The sequence below is a fragment of the Pseudophryne corroboree genome, chromosome 2 (assembly GCF_028390025.1).
Source record: "Pseudophryne corroboree isolate aPseCor3 chromosome 2, aPseCor3.hap2, whole genome shotgun sequence".
Classification (NCBI taxonomy): domain Eukaryota; kingdom Metazoa; phylum Chordata; class Amphibia; order Anura; family Myobatrachidae; genus Pseudophryne; species Pseudophryne corroboree.
Window position 1 is genome coordinate 588005565 of NC_086445.1, and position 13142 is coordinate 588018706.

A 13142-nucleotide genomic window follows, 5' to 3' on the forward strand; every position below is an offset into this window, starting at 1 on the left:
TAAGACAGTCAATGGAAGGATGCACACAGGTTTCACATAAATCAAAGTACATCTGCAGGAGCGATTCTTTACGCTAAATGCAACCTACAGTACGGTACTGTAAGTGAGCAAAATAGTACTACAGTGGGCGTTTGTGTATTGCACATGACCTGCATTCCCTCCCTGTCTACTGCATGATCTGTGCAGGCTCCCATGGGGGAAGGGCAACAGGCTAGCAGGAGGCGGAGGAAAACACCGTGCTTTACAAATGCGAGCGTCCGAGTCCTCTAAGGCATAAACCAACAGCAATGGGGCGAGGGCCGGGCGCTGTTTGCAGTACTTTCACACATGAAATTAGAAATCTCTCATGAGGCGTCGTGGGCTAGGGGTGAAGGCTCCCACCTCCCTCACTGGGGGTCCAGGGTTCGAGACATGATGTGCTTTCTTTCTTTTTTTTTTTTTTTTCTGTAATAATGCACTGTATTATTTTATTTACATTGTAAGACAGTCAATGGAAGGATGCACACAGGTTTCACATAAATCAAAGTACATCTGCAGGAGCGATTCTTTACGCTAAATGCACCCAAACAGCGTGAATGAAATGAGTGTATTCTGGCGCTACCAACTAAGCAAAACAGTACTGTAGATCTTCAGCGTTTGTGCATTGCACAGGACCTGAATTTCCTCCCTGTGCAGGCCCCCAGGGGGGAAGGGCGATGGGGGTAGGGGGGAGACGATGGAAAATACTGTGCCTTTGAAATGCAATTACATGAGCGTCCGAGTACACTACGGCATACTGTAAACCAACACCAATGGGAAGGAAGTGCCAACCTTATTTTTAATGTGTTCCCGTGACATTCACTTTAACATTTTTTTTTTTCTCTCCAATACAGTACATCCAATGGAAGGATGCACACAGGTTTCACATAAATCAAAGTACATCTGCAGGAGCGATTCTTTACGCTAAATGCAACCTACAGTACGGTACTGTAAGTGAGCAAAATAGTACTACAGTGGGCGTTTGTGTATTGCACATGACCTGCATTCCCTCCCTGTCTACTGCATGATCTGTGCAGGCTCCCATGGGGGAAGGGCAACAGGCTAGCAGGAGGCGGAGGAAAACACCGTGCTTTACAAATGCGAGCGTCCGAGTCCTCTAAGGCATAAACCAACAGCAATGGGGCGAGGGCCGGGCGCTGTTTGCAGTACTTTCACACATGAAATTAGAAATCTCTCATGAGGCGTCGTGGGTTAGGGGTGAAGGCTCCCACCTCCCTCACTGGGGGTCCAGGGTTCGAGACATGATGTGCTTTCTTTCTTTTTTTTTTTTTTTTTCTGTAATAATGCACTGTATTATTTTATTTACATTGTAAGACAGTCAATGGAAGGATGCACACAGGTTTCACATAAATCAAAGTACATCTGCAGGAGCGATTCTTTACGCTAAATGCACCCAAACAGCGTGAATGAAATGAGTGTATTCTGGCGCTACCAACTAAGCAAAACAGTACTGTAGATCTTCAGCGTTTGTGCATTGCACAGGACCTGAATTTCCTCCCTGTGCAGGCCCCCAGGGGGGAAGGGCGATGGGGGTAGGGGGGAGACGATGGAAAATACTGTGCCTTTGAAATGCAATTACATGAGCGTCCGAGTACACTACGGCATACTGTAAACCAACACCAATGGGAAGGAAGTGCCAACCTTATTTTTAATGTGTTCCCGTGACATTCACTTTAACATTTTTTTTTTCTCTCCAATACAGTACATCCAATGGAAGGATGCACACAGGTTTCACATAAATCAAAGTACATCTGCAGGAGCGATTCTTTACGCTAAATGCAACCTACAGTACGGTACTGTAAGTGAGCAAAATAGTACTACAGTGGGCGTTTGTGTATTGCACATGACCTGCATTCCCTCCCTGTCTACTGCATGATCTGTGCAGGCTCCCATGGGGGAAGGGCAACAGGCTAGCAGGAGGCGGAGGAAAACACCGTGCTTTACAAATGCGAGCGTCCGAGTCCTCTAAGGCATAAACCAACAGCAATGGGGCGAGGGCCGGGCGCTGTTTGCAGTACTTTCACACATGAAATTAGAAATCTCTCATGAGGCGTCGTGGGTTAGGGGTGAAGGCTCCCACCTCCCTCACTGGGGGTCCAGGGTTCGAGACATGATGTGCTTTCTTTCTTTTTTTTTTTTTTTTCTGTAATAATGCACTGTATTATTTTATTTACATTGTAAGACAGTCAATGGAAGGATGCACACAGGTTTCACATAAATCAAAGTAAATCTGCAGGAGCGATTCTTTACGCTAAATGCACCCAAACAGCGTGAATGAAATGAGTGTATTCTGGCGCTACCAACTAAGCAAAACAGTACTGTAGATCTTCAGCGTTTGTGCATTGCACAGGACCTGAATTTCCTCCCTGTGCAGGCCCCCAGGGGGGAAGGGCGATGGGGGTAGGGGGGAGACGATGGAAAATACTGTGCCTTTGAAATGCAATTACATGAGCGTCCGAGTACACTACGGCATACTGTAAACCAACACCAATGGGAAGGAAGTGCCAACCTTATTTTTAATGTGTTCCCGTGACATTCACTTTAACATTTTTTTTTTTCTCTCCAATACAGTACATCCAATGGAAGGATGCACACAGGTTTCACATAAATCAAAGTACATCTGCAGGAGCGATTCTTTACGCTAAATGCAACCTACAGTACGGTACTGTAAGTGAGCAAAATAGTACTACAGTGGGCGTTTGTGTATTGCACATGACCTGCATTCCCTCCCTGTCTACTGCATGATCTGTGCAGGCTCCCATGGGGGAAGGGCAACAGGCTAGCAGGAGGCGGAGGAAAACACCGTGCTTTACAAATGCGAGCGTCCGAGTCCTCTAAGGCATAAACCAACAGCAATGGGGCGAGGGCCGGGCGCTGTTTGCAGTACTTTCACACATGAAATTAGAAATCTCTCATGAGGCGTCGTGGGCTAGGGGTGAAGGCTCCCACCTCCCTCACTGGGGGTCCAGGGTTCGAGACATGATGTGCTTTCTTTCTTTTTTTTTTTTTTTTCTGTAATAATGCACTGTATTATTTTATTTACATTGTAAGACAGTCAATGGAAGGATGCACACAGGTTTCACATAAATCAAAGTACATCTGCAGGAGCGATTCTTTACGCTAAATGCACCCAAACAGCGTGAATGAAATGAGTGTATTCTGACGGACTGTGCATCTTCGGTATTTGTGTATAGCATAAGACCTGTGAAGGCTCCCAGGAGGGAAGGGCGTAGGGCAAGACAGTGGAAAATACTGTGGTCAAAGAAAGGGCATATGTAAAACTAAGGGAAACTGTCACAAAGTACAGTAACTACAGTACTGTACGTTGAATGCCTGGAACGCACGACGTCTGAGACGCACGACGTCTGAGACGCACGACGTCTGGATCGCTCATTGAGCATAAGCATGGCTGCTGTACCTGTAGTACGTGACCGTCCCTATGCTCTGGGTGAGCTGCGTCTCCTCGTTCGCTGGCGGGACAGAACTCTCGCCAGCAACGAGGAGAAAGTTAGGGCATATAGGAGGGCCAGCAGGGATATCCTCCGGACCTACAACCGGAGGAGAACGGTGAGGTCTCTCCAGAGGAGATGGAGCGACCTCGTGAGGAGGACCCCACGACGCCTGCAGGCCATAAGGGATTGTAAGTACAGTACATTACTGTAGATTACTGTACTTTAAGTTACTGTAGTTACAGGTACAGTACATTATAGCAGGGGCTGCTGTAGCAGCAGGTATCCGGTCTATACAGCACTGTACAGTATTTGTGGTAAACAAATGGTTAAACAAGGACCAAACATTAACCCGGGTCAAAAGGTCAATTTGTTTTTTTGCGTCGACCTAGATGGTGCGGCTTTTGAAATTGGTTGACACCAGTTACTGTAGGTTGACATGGTCGTTAAGTTGACATGGAAAAAGATCGACATGCGTTTTACAAAAACAATTGTTATTTTTTTAAACTTGTGTATATACAGTAGTTCTTTACAATCCAGGTGGTCTACGATTGTGCAGTGTACAGTATCATGCAGTGTACAGTATATGCAATGTATCACAGTGTATCGTGCTGCGTAATTGCAGCGTGTCATGCAGTGTACATTCAGTATATGGTATTGTGCAGTGAGTGTAATACATAGTGAATCACATCGTGCAGCAGAGCCGGCCTTAGGCATAGGCAAACTACAGTAGGCAAATGCCTAGGGCATTTGCTATGCTTAGGGGCACCAGCAGCTTCTGCTGATTAAAATGATATACGGCATGCCTATATTTTGCGTGACTGCGGCTGTATCTGTACCTGGCTAGGGCCAGCACTGTCGTGCAGTGTACTGTATACACATGTGGTAATTGCAGTTTTTTGTGTAGTGTACATTGTATCATATTTTGCAGGGAAATGTGCAGTTTGTCATATCACGCAGTCGTGCAGTGCATTGTGTGGTTTAATTGCAGTGTGTCGTGCAGTGTGCCGAAATTTGTGTTTCAGATAGTACAGTGTTCTAAGGGATGTTACTTTGGCAGAAATTATTCTAAGGGATGTTACAGTGGCCTAATGTGTTCTGACGTGCATTACTCTTGCATAAGGTTCATGACTGGCAGATCTCTACTTTGTGACGTAATGTGGATATACTACTGCACTACTGTGACATACAGTAACGTGAATAAGGTGCTCTACTGTGTGACACAACGTGAATCAAGGACAGTACTGTGACGTGAATACGGTGCTCTACTGTGTGACACAACGTGAATCAAGGACAGTACTGTGACGTGAATACGGTGCTCTACTGTGTGACACAACGTGAATCAAGGACAGTACTGTGACGTGAATACGGTGCTCTACTGTGTGACACAACGTGAATCAAGGACAGTACTGTGACGTGAATACGGTGCTCTACTGTGTGACACAACGTGAATCAAGGACAGTACTGTGACGTGAATAAACTGCACTACTGTGACATGACGTGAATAAGATGAATTCAGGTGAGTACTGCATCATCTGTCATGAAATCAATTTGTAATGTAATGAACAGTACTGAGATGGTTAAGGGTGGGAGGGCTGCATGCTGATGTGTGTCATAATGTTTATAAGGGCAATGCTTATGTGTGTTACAATGTCTATAAAGGTAGTGTTCTGTCTAATACCCTGGACCTACTGTACTGTAGCGATACTGTAAGTGTACTGTATGTCACATTTAGAAATGTGCCCCTTAAGTTTTGAAGACAGTACAGTACACTATGCCCTCCTGAGTGATTAGGTGCAGGGTACTAGAATGAACAATTCCATTTATTGTGATGTCATAAAGATGCTGTCAATGTTGAATTTCATTGGCTGTACAGTATGCTGCCATTATACTGTATATATATTTTTACAGGGCTGGTAGCACGACGTCACAGGAGGCGGGACAGGCGCCGCCAAGCTGGTAAGTATTGTCAAATACAGTAGTGTACAGTACATAGTGATTTCTATAGTCCCAACCCCCTGTCCTGACCATCACAGATAACTCGCTGCAATCCGTTAATGTTAAGAATGTCTGTTTACAAAACTAAATGTAAATATTAAACACAAAGTATAAATAACATTGTAGATAGCTGAATACCCGTGCTTCGCTACGGGATGAGGATGGTAAATTCCAGTGATAGTTGTTTGTTAATTTACGTTTGTTGGCGATCTAGTATATAGTACTGTATACTTTAAGCATACTGTATCTTGCTTCTCTGATGCAGATTGTTTATTGGCCGGACCCCTTTTTGGTCCTGGATACTGTGCAGTACATGTTTCAAATTGACAGCTTCACTTACAGTACTGTTATTTTTTTTCCCACAGTACCACCACCACCACCACCTGCTGCGCTGCCAGGTATTGTGTAACGAGAATTCTGGTGCTACTGTCATCGTTGTTACACTACTGTACATGTGTCCTGGATACTGTACAGTACATGTTTCAAATTGACAGCTTCACTTACAGTACTGTTATTTTTTTTCCCACAGTACCACCACCACCACCACCACCACCTGCTGCGCTGCCAGGTATTGTGTAACGAGAATTCTGGTGCTACTGTCATCGTTGTTACACTACTGTACATGTGTCCTGGATACTGTACAGTACATGTTTCCAATTGACAGCTTCACTTACAGTACTGTTATTTTTTTTCCCACAGTACCACCACCACCACCACCTGCTGCGCTGCCAGGTATTGTGTAACGAGAATTCTGGTGCTACTGTCATCGTTGTTACACTACTGTACATGTGTCTTGGATACTGTGCAGTACATGTTTCAAATTGACAGCTTCACTTACAGTACTGTTATTTTTTTTCCCACAGTACCAACAACACCACCACCACCACCACCACCTGCTGCGCTGCCAGGTATTGTGTAACGAGAATTCTGGTGTGACTGTCATCGTTACACTACTGTACATGTGTCCTGGATACTGTACAGTACATGTTTCAAATTGACAGCTTCACTTACAGTACTGTTATTTTTTTTCCCACAGTACCACCACCACCACCACCACCACCTGCTGCGCTGCCAGGTATTGTGTAACGAGAATTCTGGTGCTACTGTCATCGTTGTTACACTACTGTACATGTGTCCTGGATACTGTACAGTACATGTTTCCAATTGACAGCTTCACTTACAGTACTGTTATTTTTTTTCCCACAGTACCACCACCACCACCACCACCACCACCTGCTGCGCTGCCAGGTATTGTGTAACGAGAATTCTGGTGCTACTGTCATCGTTGTTACACTACTGTACATGTGTCTTGGATACTGTGCAGTACATGTTTCAAATTGACAGCTTCACTTACAGTACTGTTATTTTTTTTCCCACAGTACCACCAACAACACCACCACCACCACCACCACCTGCTGCGCTGCCAGGTATTGTGTAACGAGAATTCTGGTGTGACTGTCATCGTTACACTACTGTACATGTGTCCTGGATACTGTACAGTACATGTTTCCAATTGACAGCTTCACTTACAGTACTGTTATTTTTTTTCCCACAGTACCACCACCACCACCACCACCACCACCTGCTGCGCTGCCAGGTATTGTGTAACGAGAATTCTGGTGTGACTGTCATCGTTACACTACTGTACATGTGTCCTGGATACTGTACAGTACATGTTTCAAATTGACAGCTTCACTTACAGTACTGTTATTTTTTTTCCCACAGTACCACCACCACCACCACCACCTGCTGCGCTGCCAGGTATTGTGTAACGAGAATTCTGGTGCTACTGTCATCGTTGTTACACTACTGTACATGTGTCCTGGATACTGTACAGTACATGTTTCCAATTGACAGCTTCACTTACAGTACTGTTATTTTTTTTCCCACAGTACCACCACCACCACCACCACCACCACCTGCTGCGCTGCCAGGTATTGTGTAACGAGAATTCTGGTGCTACTGTCATCGTTGTTACACTACTGTACATGTGTCTTGGATACTGTGCAGTACATGTTTCAAATTGACAGCTTCACTTACAGTACTGTTATTTTTTTTCCCACAGTACCAACAACACCACCACCACCACCACCACCTGCTGCGCTGCCAGGTATTGTGTAACGAGAATTCTGGTGTGACTGTCATCGTTACACTACTGTACATGTGTCCTGGATACTGTACAGTACATGTTTCCAATTGACAGCTTCACTTACAGTACTGTTATTTTTTTTCCCACAGTACCACCACCACCACCACCTGCTGCGCTGCCAGGTATTGTGTAACGAGAATTCTGGTGTGACTGTCATCGTTACACTACTGTACATGTGTCCTGGATACTGTACAGTACATGTTTCAAATTGACAGCTTCACTTACAGTACTGTTATTTTTTTTCCCACAGTACCACCACCACCACCACCACCACCTGCTGCGCTGCCAGGTATTGTGTAACGAGAATTCTGGTGCTACTGTCATCGTTGTTACACTACTGTACATGTGTCCTGGATACTGTACAGTACATGTTTCAAATTGACAGCTTCACTTACAGTACTGTTATTTTTTTTCCCACAGTACCAACACCACCACCACCACCGCCGACACCATCCGAGAGCTCCGGAAGTGGTAATAATTACTTTTTGTTACAGACACACTAGTTTCCTACAGTATTACTGTAATTTTTGTATTTTACAATACTTGTCATCTTTTACACACAGACCGCCTCGTAATTGATACAGAGGAGGAGCTCATTCCCATTGATTCGGGGGAGGAAGAGGAGCCAGATTATAGTAAGTACAGTAGGATTTTCTCAAGCCCATTCTTAAAAGTATTGACCAAGTCCACTTTTATTACTTTTCAGGCAGGGAATTCCAAACATGTACTGTACAGTATTTCCCTCACTGTGAAGACCCCTTTTCGCCTCTGTGCGAAATCGCCTCTACTTCAACAAGAGTTACTGTGCACGTGTCCTCTGTGTCCATCTTATCAAAAACCGTTCCTGTGTATTGTCCCCTTACTGTATACAGTATATTTGTAAAGGTTAATCATGTCCCCTCTTAATCTCCTCTTTTCCAATGTAAACATGCCTAGCCTGCCTTTCCTTGTATTCCATCTTCTCAATCCACTTCATCACTTTGGTCGCCCGCCTCTAAACCTTTTGTAGTTCCACGATATCCATTTTGTATTATGGTGCCCAAAATTGTGCATCCGACCCACCCTCCACTAGCCTAACCCTCCAATCATACTCTGAATCCACACTCTGCATTCTGAATGTCGGGATCCAGACAGCAGGTCTTTTAAATACAGTACTGTATGTCCCCTACCGCTGGACAGTCATTCTGCTCCTACTGTATTATGAATATATCTCTGCCTCCTGTAGCACTGTACTACTGTGCAATTTTGTAGTAACTGTACTCTACTGTATTTTGTTTATAATATTTTTTTATTTTCAACTCAGTAATTATTGACAGTGAGGATGAGGATGAAAAACCCTCTCCCCAACTTGGTAAGTAAACTGCAGTATTGTACTGTACTGTACATTGTGTTAAACCAATGGGTTGGGTTTGCGTGACCAGCAGTCAGGATTCTAGCGGTCAGGTGACCGACAGTGGCATCCTGATTGCAGCAATCCCAACAGGGTGAGGTACGGTATCCTAACCCTCCTCCACTACCCCCTGATTCTGGCCTCGACATTCTCGTCTCTGTGTGCGAAATTTACTCTCCTCCTCCAATTCCTGACTGAATTTTTGCTTTACTGTATTCAACACAGAATACAAAAGTATATTTCATGGATTTTTTGCTTTCACAGGCCCTACACTGTCACAGGCGGTGGCGGAGGAGGAGGACCAGGACTCTATCTCTATGTCCATCACCTCACTGCACCCATTAAGTAAGTCCAGTCCGGTACATCGTGCCTCTGTAGAGCCAGTTTGAGCAAGGAGAGATTGATTGCTTCTTTTTTTGGTGGGGGCCCAAACCAACCAGTCATTTCAGCCACAGTCGTGTGGCAGACCCTGTTTATATAACATAAGGGTGGTTGGGAGGGCCCAATCACAATTCCATCTTGCACCTCTTTTTTTATTTATTTATCTTTGCATCATGTGATGTTTGGGGAAAATTGTTATAAGGTTTGATGTAAAAAAAAGGTTAAAAAAAAGAGGCAGATTAGATGGGCAAAGTGGTTCTTACAGTATTTGTCATCAAATTCTATGTTTCTGTATGCAGACCCTCCAACATGACCCGCCGCACTGCTCTGTTTCTAGACTTCCCTCTTAATTTATGATTTCCATCACCTGTGTTGAACTAGTTATATGATAAGAAAGCTGTTTCTTCACAGGTGATGGCAATAATAAATTAAGAGGGAAGTCCAGAACCAGAGCATTTTGTACCTAGTGGGGCGGGTCATGTTGGAGGGTATGTGTATTTCCTGGAATGAACCTTTTTTTTTTTCACATTAATGTTTTTTTTCACAGGCCCTACACTGGAACAGGCCACGGAGGAGGAGGAGGATGATGATGATGCTGCTACATTTAGTGGTAAGAATTATTACTGACATTGATCTGATGCCATCAGAGTAGCACTTTTCATCAGATTTTTCTGGCAAATGCGTAGAAATCGGATGAAAATTGTTTTTGTTTGAACTGGTGATATTGCCCATACAGTAGCAACCGATCACATCCCACATTAACATTTACAGTATCTAGTTACACTTACAGACGATAATATAGTACAGTAGGTAATATTTGATTGGTTGCTACTGTATGGACAACATCCTGTTCTAAAAAAAACACCCATCTTACTCAATTTCTCTCTCTCTCTCTCTCTCACCCCTTGTCACTGTCTCTCCATTCATCTCTCTAGATACTGTCAGTGATGAATTTCCCATTAGGCACGAGAGGCACGTACTGTACCTAGTGGCGGCATCTGTTTGGGGGCCTCAGTTGGATGCTTACAGTATGCTAATACTGTCATCCCAAAAATTACCACTACAGTAACTGCTAAATATTTTAAGTGTACTGTACAATATGCACATACAGTACTGTACAGTATACATAATTCAAAAGAAAAAAGAGTTGCTACCTTATTCTAGTCATAATCACCGGCATACGGGTCACTCACAAATTTTCTGATGGTCTCGGTGGGGTCCCTTGGAATCACCATGCCTGTCACAAGCATACCTTTTTTTACCCACCTGACACTGGGCCTGGACACTAGTGTACTATTACTATACTTTTTACTGTATACTGTATCTTATAATATTCTTCTCTTTTACCCACAGACGACGAGCCAGAATACATTTTTGGTAAATATACTGTACAGTAGCAATAGTTGGTACTGTAATTACAGTATTTTTTTTTCTCCAACATTATTTTAAGTCAAACTGATATGACTAACTGTACTGTATTATCTTTTTACAGTCCGTCGCCAACCAGTGGAGGAGACACCTGGTAATAAAATAGAAATACATAATGCACTGTACTGTATTCTAACTTACTGTAACATGTATAACACTGAGCTGATCATCTTCACACCCTCTGACATAACCTTACAGTACAAACTGTACTTTCTCTCCTTTTTCACCCTCTTCACTCCACAAATGCATGCTGCGTTTCCTGACTACTGATATAATAGTGTGTAGAGCGTAGCGAGGCACCGTGCCCACCGCGTGGCGAGCGAAGCAAGCATGCAAGGGGCTGCTTTCCGCTCGCCGCCCCTGTCGGGATTGTGTGGTCGGGATTCCGGCGTCTGTATTTTGACTGCCGGGATCCCGTCCAGCGGGATTACGTACTGATCTCCAGTCTGAGCCTGCCCTAGGCATAGGCATACTTGCCAAATGCCCAGGGGCACAAGCAGCTTCTGCTGATTAATATGATATGCAGCATGCCTACAGTATATTCTGTGCATACAAAATGCATTACTAATGTGCAGCATTATGTGTATACAGTACTTTGTTGTGTAACATATACTGTAGCAAGGGCACTACTGTGTGGTCTAATGTGAACAAAGAGCAATATGATGTGATGCAATGTGAATAAGTGGGAATACTTTGAGGAGTAATGTGGTACTATCATATGATGTAACGAGAAAAAGAGACACTATTGCATGATATGTTGTGAATAAAGTTGCAGTACTGTGTGGCGTCATTTCAGATTGGGGAATTACTGTGTGGCCTTGCCCCTTCCCAGCAAGAACATGCACCGTTTTGGGATGCACACCGAATGTGCACACTGTTGCTATTTTAAACATACAGTACAGTAAGTTGGAGGAGCACCAAAATGAGGACTGCTATGGTTGAGGGGTGATGGTGCTGGGAAAGGGGTACAGGCTCAGAGGCGGAAATAGCATCTGTGCAAGGGGGCAGCATCCAAAAACTTGACTAGGGAATCATATTATTTATGGCTGGCTCTGAGTACAGTCCACTATTATGGATAGTACTCCCTACAACACCACCTACAGTACTGTAACCCTCTTTTTTCTGAAGCGGTCATGAAATGTCATGACTGCTAATACATACAGTAAATGTCTACAGTATTTGTACTGTGGTGTTTAATTCCTTTGACAATTTGTTTATGACCTATTGAAGCTAAACTCTTGTACAGTACTTTATATTTTGAATACCAGCAATACAGTATAATACTGTACCTACAGTATACAGTAATAATTGTTTACTATTTGAATGTGACTAAATGTTTTTTTTTCTCCAATATAGTGCCAATTATTTATGGGGGCCCCAGACAGGGGCAAGATAGGTGGGCTGGCCCAGAAGCGGGCAGGCAGCAGCCCACTTATACAAGAGGTAAACTAAAGCAATGTTTAAATTACCTCGACAGCATACAGTAGTGTTTGATTTACTGTACTGACAATACAGTACTGTACATTGTAAATAACAATATTGTCTAATATAGAGTAAAGTACTGTATTGCCATTACTACACTGTAAAGTATTCAGTATTTGTTTTGTAATACTGTCCTTTTTTTCCCACAGAACAGTTGCAGCGTGCCATCCAGCTCCTGCGGGTGGTGGTCCACCTCTTAGTGGACCACTTTTTTAATGTTTTATTAAGATTAATTTTATTTTATTTAATAAAAATTTTTGTTCTTGTACTCCATTGTATAGTATCTTTTTCTACTGTATAAGATAGGCATACTGTACACCATACAATTATCTGGCAGATAATCTGCAAGATCTGGCTGTTTGTAATGAAATTCTCTCCTAATTTAGCTGTGGTGTACAGTACCTCCTGAGTGTGCTGGGGTGCTTTCTGGCCAGTTTGGGGTGATTTGGAGCAAGTTTGGTCGGCCATCTGGCCGACATGTGCTGTCGACTGTTTGGCAAACATGTGTTTTCACTCCAGCATGTGTGTGTCAGGCATTTTGTGTGTGTCAGGCATTTTGTGTGTGTCAGGCATTTTGTGTGTGTCAGGCATTTTGTGTGTGTCAGGCATTTTGTGTGTGTCAGCCATTTTATGTGTGTCAGCCATTGCTGTGTGGTTCCACAAATGTTAGCGTGTCAAAGTGCTGACCACTGACACCACTATTTCACTTTGTACCGCATGCCTTTTGTGGAACCACACAGCCCAGCATGACTTATTGCTGGGCTGTGTGGTTCCACAAATTTTCTTGGAAAACAAATGAACATGAGTGTCTTTACTTTAATACTTT